The following is a 9,145-nucleotide window of genomic DNA, read 5'->3' on the forward strand; positions in this document are numbered from 1 at the left end:
AGAGATGGCAGCTTGGGAGTTTTCTACTTCCAGCCATGTGGTAAGTGACTGATGGGCAAAGGTTTACCTTTTCCCTGCAGGAATTAATTCCATGCATCATCTATGCTGCTTAAACCCCTCATACTGCACACAAAGAACTGGAGAAGGACTCCCAGACCTAGCACTGCATACTACCCACTGGCTGTCCCCACTGACTGTCACCACTGCATACTGCACACTGACTGTCCTCACTGCATACTTCCTACTGACTGCCCCCACTACATACTGCACACTGAATTTTCCCACTGCATACTGCCCACTGGCTTTCCTCACTGCATACTGCCCATTGACTTTCCTCAATGCACACTGTGCACTGGCTGCCCTTACTGTGCACTGCTCATTGACTGCACCCACTGCATACTGCACACTGGCTGTTCTAACTGCATACTGCTAACCACAACAGCTGCAAATGCACCCTCATCCTCCTTCCATACTGCTAATCCCACTGTAGCTCTGCATATTGGTAAAGAGGAGTTGGCTGAAGTATGTCAGCAAACCACCATGACTTGCTGCAGGGGGGTATGCAAAAATAATGCTGTCAATTTTTAGGAATAGACCAACAGGAGTATAGAGGGAGGTCACAAGTGGAGCAGAAAATAGCTGTAGTGTTCCTGCAGCTCACTGCCAAGTGGGCTCAAACTTGGTGAGTGGGGAGGGTGAGGTGGCAGACTATACCTGAGTGAAGTAGATTGTAGAGAAGTAAAGTGAGGGAGAGGCTGAACAGCAGCAAATGAGGATTTTGTTCAGGGGCAGAGACATATAGGGAGCATCTGTCAGGGCCAATCCTAGGGTCACAGACACCTGGGTGCAGAAATATTTTTGGCCCCCCCACATGGGCGTGGTCATCTAACTACTTCCCTTTACAAATGGTTCTATGGCAATGACTGCAGCCTCATCAGTGCCCATCAATGCAGCCTCAACAGTGCCCATAAATGCAGCCCCACTAGTGCCCATCAAAGCCTATCATCAATGCAGCCTCACCAGTGTCCATCAATGCAGCCTCACCAGTGCCCATCAACGCAGCCTTACCAGTGCCCATCAGCACAGCCTCATCAGTGCCCATCAATACAGCCTCACCAGTGCCCATGAATACAGCCTGATCAGTGCCCATCAGCACAGCCTCATAAGTGCCCATCAATGTAGCCTCATCAGTGCCCATCAATGCAGCCTCACCAGTGCCCATAAGCGCAGCCTCACCAGTGCCCATCAGTGCAGCCTCAACAGTGCCCATCAGCGCAGCCTCACCAGTCCCCATCAATGCAGCCTGATCAGTGCCAATCAATGCAGCCTCACCAGTGCCCATCAATGCAGCCTCACCAGTGCCCATCAATGCAGCCTCACTAGTGCCCATCAATGCCTATCATCAATGCAGCCTCACCAGTGCCCATCAGCTCAGCCTGACCAGTGGCCATCAATGCAGCCTCACCAGTGCCCATCATTGACTATCATCAATGCAGCCTCACCAGTGGCCATCAATGCAGCCTCACCAGTGCCCATCAATGCCCATCATCAATGCAGCCTCACCAGTGTCCATTAATGCCCATCATTAATGCAGCCTCACAGGTGCCTATCAATGCAGGGGATCAGGGGATTTGAATTGCCCGGTGTTCCCAGTGCTCGCAGACGTCCAGCCTCCTGGATCAGTTCCTATGATAGACGTCACACGTCCCGGCATTGGACCAGTGTGCTGTCTATCAAAGGAGCCAATCCAGGAGGTGGGACTTTGTGTGACCGGCAATTTAAATCAAAGCTGTCACAGCGTGCTACGCCGGCCTGACACTCCCCAATGTGTGGCACCCAGGGAGGACCACTCCCTGTTGGAACGCCACTGGCTTTGGCACCCCCTCTGCCTCAGCTCGCAGTGCACTCTGTGCACCCACCCATGATCGGCCCTGACAGCTGTCCTATTCACAGATATCTCCAGGGTCCGGGCCTTTTTTTCACACATTTTATGCAGGCTTCAGGATTTTGGTTTGCAGCCTTTGCCTAAAATGTATTGTTTAAGGAGAAAACTACCAATCATTTGGGTATCACGTGCATGAGGAGACACATGAATCTATACCGTGAGGAAATACATAAACCTGGAAGGAGCACCTCAATAAAACTGGTCAGCAGCAAAGGCACAACACTCTTCCTTCTGCTCATTCCTGACTTTCAACCTATCCCTCTCCACAATATTGTCTATCTGCATCCACTGCAACTTCTGCAGCCTTTAAGAAGTAGGCAGGAAAGTCTGACAAGGGGTTTGAGAGGTTTATCTCATGGCAGATCAAGCGGGTATTTGGATTACCATTAGGCCATGCTGAACAGGGCCAAGTGTTGGCTTGAACTGTAAGTCTCCTAAACCAGACACACAGTCTCCAGTAGCATCCTTGACCAGGTAGGTGTCTCTTCTCCAGCTGCTAAAACAGAAGAAACAAATGTTCCAATCAGTCCATGCCCAGTGGCTCTCTGCCAGCTTTGCAAAATTGCTGGCTTCACAGTAGTTTCCATTCCAGCTTTTGGAGTGGGCACCCTTCCAAGAGTTTATGGCCTGTACTACAGCACAGTGACAGGTGCCCTTCCCCAGCATGTAGAAAGCAATGTCTTCCAGTCACTGCATCATGTAGTTGGTGGTAGGGTACACATGACTGAAAACATATGATCCAGCAAACATGGGTAGAGGTGTTACATCTCCATGGGATAAATTCTCTGGCTGATGGGAAGGATTCAAAAAGGGGCACATCATTGGAGCTTGTGGTGCTACCCTGCATCTTGGTGATTATGACAGTGCAGTCACCCCTACCTCTTCCTCTTTCATGGTCTCATCTGACTGACTGGGCTCTTCCCTCAGAACCTTCATTTCTCTTCAAAGGCCCCAGAGCCTATGCAATGGTCCAGGCAAAATGCTGCCACACTGTTTTGCCTCTGGTATGCCCGGAGGACATAAGCCACACTGGGATAGAGAATCTATCAGCTCTTCAGGGACAAGCCAAGAGGTTTATGCCCCCACATTATCTTTTGCCAGGCATCATCATGTGTGACAATAGTACCAACCTTCTGGATGCCCTAAAGTCGGTGAAGTTCATGCATGTGTCTTGCCTGGCACACGTCTTAAACCAGGTGGTGCAGCAGTTCCTGGTTAGGTACCAGGATATCTTGCAACAGGCCAGATGAATGTCTGGACACTTTAGGCAGTCATACCCAGCAAGTGTTCACATGTCTGAAATGCAGACCCAGAATAGTGAGCTGCAATGAGGCAGGGATTACAGCGTTTAACCAATTCCCTTCTGGAACAATTTTTTTTTACACACATGTTATAGCCAGTAAAAAAAAAACTTCCCTAAAAAACTATTTATTTCCCAAATGCAGGGGCCCTGTAGATAAACAACTGTTTAACAAAACTACGTTTTCAGTAAAAAAATACACTAAAATTAATTTAAGTGAATATGTGTGGTAGGTAATTGGTTTTTTTTTTGGTTTTGTTTATTCGTCGAGGCGCAAGCGGGCATCATGATTTACAATGGATTTACGGTGGACTTTAAGATTTTTATTTTTCCATTTCAAGATTGGACATTTTCACTCCCTTCCTGCCTAGGCCATTTTTCAGATCTCAGGGCTGTCACATTTTGACTGACAATTGCTCAGTCATGCAACATTTTACCCAAATTAAAAAATGTTTCCTTTTTTTGAGACAGATAGAGCTTTCTTTTAGAGGTATTTAACCACTTGCCGACCGCTGCACACCAATATACGTCGACACAATGGCAGTGGTGGGCAAATGGGTGTACCTGTACATCCCCTTTAATTGGCGGGGCTAGCGGGTGCACGCGCAGGACACTCGATGTCCGCTGGTGTCCGATCGTGTCACAGAGCCGCAGAATGGCTAGACAAGGCATTTCCCCGTTCTGCCTAATGACATGACAGGGATCTACTGCTCCCTGTCATCGGGAGCAGTGATTGCTGTCATGTCAGTGGTAGCCCATCCCCCCCACAGTTATAATCACTCCCTAGGACACACTTAACTCCTTGATCGCCCCCTAGTGTTTAACCCCTTCCCTGCCAGTGTCATTTACACAGTAATCAGTGCATTTTTATAGCACTGATCGCTGTATAAATGACAATGGTCCCAAAATACTGTAAAAAGTGTCCAATGTGTCCGCCATAATGTCGCAGTCATGATAAAAATTGCAGATCGCTGCCATTACTAAAAAAAAAATAATAATAATAAAAATGCCATAAAACTATCCCCTATTTTGTAGACGCTATAACTTTTGCACAAACCAATCAATATACGCTTATTGATATTTTGTTTACCAAAAATATGTAGAAGAATACATATCAGCCTAAAAACTGAGGAAAAAAATGTTTTTTAATATATTTTTGGGGGATATTTATTATAACAAAAAGTAAAAAATATTGCTTTTTTTTCAAAATTGTCGCTTTTTTTTGTTTATAGCAGAAAAAATAAAAACTGCAGAGGTGATCAAATACCACCAAAAGAAAGCTCTATTTGTGGGGAAAAAAAAGGACATCAATTTTGTTTTGGTGTAACGTCGCACAGCAGCGCAATTGTCAGTTAAAGAGGCGCAGTGCAGAATCGCAAAAATTGCTCTGGTCAGGAAGGGGGTTAAATCTTCCAGGGCTGAAGCTGTTAATCACCACTGTTTTTTTTTTTTTTTATTTGTTTTTTGCACCTACATTCGAACCTTCACATAGCAAACTTTCAAAGATGCAAGTGTGCGTTTGCATGTCCAATCACATAAGTTAGTTCACATGTCTAGTTCACATGTCTGGCACACATTGCCACATATGTGCATCTTCTACAAGTGGCTGTGCTTTTTTGTACTTTACTGTACAGTTCTGTATAGAGTACAGTAGTACAGTATCTTTATTTCAAGCCCAGGATGTCCGGAAGCAAGCGTATAAACAATGATTTAGCTGGTACTGTTAAAAAAGCTGAAAGCAAAATAGATGTGCTGTCTCTTTAAATCATATCAAAACAACTTAACACAAATAAAATAACACCAATTAGTGATATAGTGCTCAAACACAAATGTAATGGTGAATATCAAAATACTAAATAACATTGTGAATAGTCCATACAATAGGTAAACTACAGGTGTCAGCAATATTATAAATATTCCATATATTAGGTGAACTATAAGTGCCAACAAATCATGGTGTAGGTCTGATGCTTCACCAACAAAAATAAAATCCACTCACTTACCGACAAAAATTGATCCCAAAAATTTAGGGTCAACAGCGGCTGAGCGCAGAGCTTGTCAATAGCCAGTTTCTTTTATTTATTTAGGATGAGAATCATCAACTCCTCCGCTCTCAGCCTCAAGCCCAGTAATGGTGGTCCTGAATAATGAATGCCTCACAGCAGCAACAAATTCATGCTCATAATGGCTCCAAAATAATTCCAATAATCATGTGGAAGGATAGAAAAAACTATAGTGCATTACCCCTTTAATATGTACTTTATTACATAGAAAATTTACTCACAAAGCATTCACAGGATTACGGCATATAGTACAAGCACGCCGCCCGACCGAGAGTGTGCGCACATCAGCACCAAAGCTATTCCCCTATGCATTTCATCAGAAGAGACGTCCTCAGGGAGCAATATCTTTTATTTTTTAATATAATCTTTCACTGATTTACTTTACACCAAGCGCAGGTTGGTTTGCTTTTATCTAGGGCACTTTCACACTGGGGCGGGGGGCATTGGTGCTAAAGCGCCGCTAATCTTAGCGGCGCTTTACCGCCGTTTTATCGACGCTTTTCGGCTGCTAGTGGGGCGCTTTTAACCCCTGTTAGTGCCCAAAAAAGGGTTAAAAGCACACGCAAAGCGCTGCTGGCCATTTATTTCAAAGGCAGGGGCATTTTAGGAGTTGTGTATTCACCTCTCCCGCAACGCCCCAAAGATGCTGTTTGCAGGACTTTTTTTTTAGCCCTTTAGCACCTGAATAATGCCTCAGTGTGAAAGTAGCCTTACTGCTAAGAAATGACAAGCAATGCTGATGAAAACAAATGTGAAAATAACTGAGAGAGTCAAGCGATGGAAAAAAATGTTAGACTGAATAAAGGTTAAACAAAAGAGTACCTGTGGTCCAGTAGTGCAGTTGTCCACACAACTAGTGTCTTGCAGGAACATAGCCATTGGAACATGCAGATGGGTCAGTACTGGTACCCAATACAGCTTGATGTGCCACTCAAGCTCTCTAAGATGGGGTGTAAATCCTGAGGCATCTGCCACAGGGAGTTTGCCCCAACTCCTGCAATAGCTCAAGTCAAAAGGGAATCCCTGCAGACACACATCCGTGTTGTCCCTGGAATTGATGTAAGAGTGGCAACCCCTATTCCAGGGACAACACAGATGTGCAGATGCAGGAATTCCCTTCTGACTTGGGTCAGTACTGGTGCCAGGCAGAGACGTGGTAAGCAAACAGTCAAATAATTTTTACAAGAAGAAGGCTGGACTATGTTTAATTAACAGGCCAGGGTCAGTATGGGTAGAGACATGGTCGGCAACAGCCAAAGGATTGGTCCAAGCAGCAGGAAGAAACATGGTTAAAACACAGGCCAGGGTCAGTTCAGGTGGCAGGATTAGGCATGGTGGCAGGATTAGGCATGGTTAGTATGCAGGCAAAGATAATCTGCATCCCGGCTTTTGTCAAAGCACTGATGCTCAGGCCTCAGACCTCTGAAATAATCACACAAACCACCTCACAGCACCCCTGTGCTTTTGTAAACCACCTGTACCTTGTCACAGTTTTTATCTGCACATTCACAGCTTCCTGCTGCTCTGGCTCTCAGGCTTAGGGCTCCAGTCAGGTAAGACCTGGACACAGTGGTAGAGACATCTTCCCACCCAAAGCTCTTTGAAGCCACCGGACTCCAGACCCTGATCCGGGAATCCCAGAGAAATCCAGAGAAAACCAAAAGCTTAGTTTGTTTTGACCACTCTGACACAATACTCTGAAGCCCCTCACATATGTGAGACCCCTATGTTGTCTTCAATCCCACTACTATAATGGCAGGGCCTTACACTGTGACAGTGAGCAAAAGATCAGTCCAGGTGGCAGGCAAAAAACATGGTCGATTAACAGGCCGAGGTCAGTTCAGGTGGAAGGCAGAAACATGGTCAATGAACAGGCCAGGGTCAGTTTAGGCAGCAAGCAGAGGCATGGTTAGTATGCAGGCAAATGGTTGGTCCAGGCAGCAGGCAGAAATGTGGTTGATAAAACAGGCAAATTGTCAGCACACAGGACATCAGATACAGGAAAATGGCAGTTAGTCAGAAATATCTTCACCATACCTTCACTAATACTGTAGTGAAGTATGGTAATGACAGGAAGCAGTCTCCTATGCATAGGCAAATTTGGGGTGGGCATTGGGGTTAATGGTAACAGGTGTTATGCCTTACTCCAATTTCTTGTGCCTATGCAACATTCTTTGGGGGGTTTTGGTGTTTTTCTAATGGCGGGAAATGTCTCTCGTTCAGCCTGCTAACTACATCAGAACAAATGGTTTGAGGTGGAGAGCCTCCCTGGTAGACAAGGATTGTAAAAATCTTCTCTTGATAGTTTAGAAAGGAGCCAGGTCTTTCTGTGGACTCATGATGGATGATGTAGGAATTGTAAATGGCCAACTGGAACAGGTATATGGATAGATTTTTGTACCAGTGATGGGATTTTCTGGTGGCTAGGTAGGGCTGTATCATTAGGTCTTTATAATCTACAACTCCTATGAATTGACTGTACTTGTGTATGCAATCAGGTTTTTTGACCGGACTGTGCCTTCCTTGGATTTCCACTGAGGTGCTTTCGTGAATGGAGGAAAGGACATACACATCCCACTTATCCCACTGTATTTAAGTATCAAAACTCACTGACTCCCCCCTTTTTAGCTTTGTGGTCACCAGTCTTTGTGGGAAGCACAAAGATGATTTGCATGCATTTTTCTACAAGCTAGAGTTCGCTAAAGATAAAGATGGAGGAATAGTAGAAGGCTGGTGTAAAAAGTGTCCACGTAGAGGTGGTGTCCTTGAAGGAATAGGGGTGATACAAGGTCCTACAAAATTTTCTCACTGCTCCCCATATATGTTGGGCCTCCAGGGGGCTCAAGATGCCTATCTTTCTTTTCATAAGTGCAGAAGTCATACGAGTAACCTGTGGCTCTCTCACAAAATTTGTATAACTTCACACCATATCTTGTACATTGGGATATACTCTTTGATGCCCACGCTACTAAAATGGATGAGGGACTCATCAATGCAAATATGCTTGTCCGGAGTATACATCTGGGAACATTTCTGAGAAAAAAAAAATAAGCTGCCTAATTTGGTAAAGCTTGTCATATCCATGGTGATTTTGGGAAGGGCACAGGGAATCATCACTAAAATGGAGGAACTACATGGTCCTTGCTTAGTGTGTCCTTGACATAACAGAGGAATACATTGGCATATTGTGAATGGGATGTGTTGACCAGTAAAAATATACTTCATTGTTTTGTGAGTCTCATATTTAGTGTAAGGCCAAAAAAGATTTTGAATTCTTTAAAGCGTATGTTAACCCCCCCCAAAAAAACCTGGCTGATCCTGCAAGTTTCTCCCCTTCCCCTGTAAACTGACCACGGTAATCATGGCTGCTGAGCCCTGACACTGTGGTCAGTTTGTGTGCCTCCATCATCCGCAGCCTGGTGTCTCTCCTCTCTGCTCCTGTGTCCTCCTCCTCTCTCCCCTCCCTGCGTGTCGGCTACTGTGTTAGGGTCCGCCCCCGCCCCCCGCTCCCCCTGCTTCTGCTGTAATAACATCATGTACTTTATTTAATCAGCTCTGTCTTATAATGATATGTCTCCCTATGTGTGTGTTATATAAAAAAAAGCCGTATATACCATATCTGTGAGTCACGTGACCGCTGATCAGCGCTCACAGATAAGGTATATACTGCTTTTTTTTTTTATACAACACACACACAGGGGGCATATCATTATAAGGCAAAGCGGATTATATAAAGTACATGATGTGGGCTAACAAACTCTTTAGCTGTGACAGTAAATGGAGGGATAACAGCTGCTGCTGAATTAGAGGGAAGCCATAATGGATTTGAAAGTGCCT

The sequence above is a fragment of the Aquarana catesbeiana genome, linkage group LG02 (assembly GCF_042186555.1).
Source record: "Aquarana catesbeiana isolate 2022-GZ linkage group LG02, ASM4218655v1, whole genome shotgun sequence".
NCBI lineage: Eukaryota > Metazoa > Chordata > Amphibia > Anura > Ranidae > Aquarana > Aquarana catesbeiana.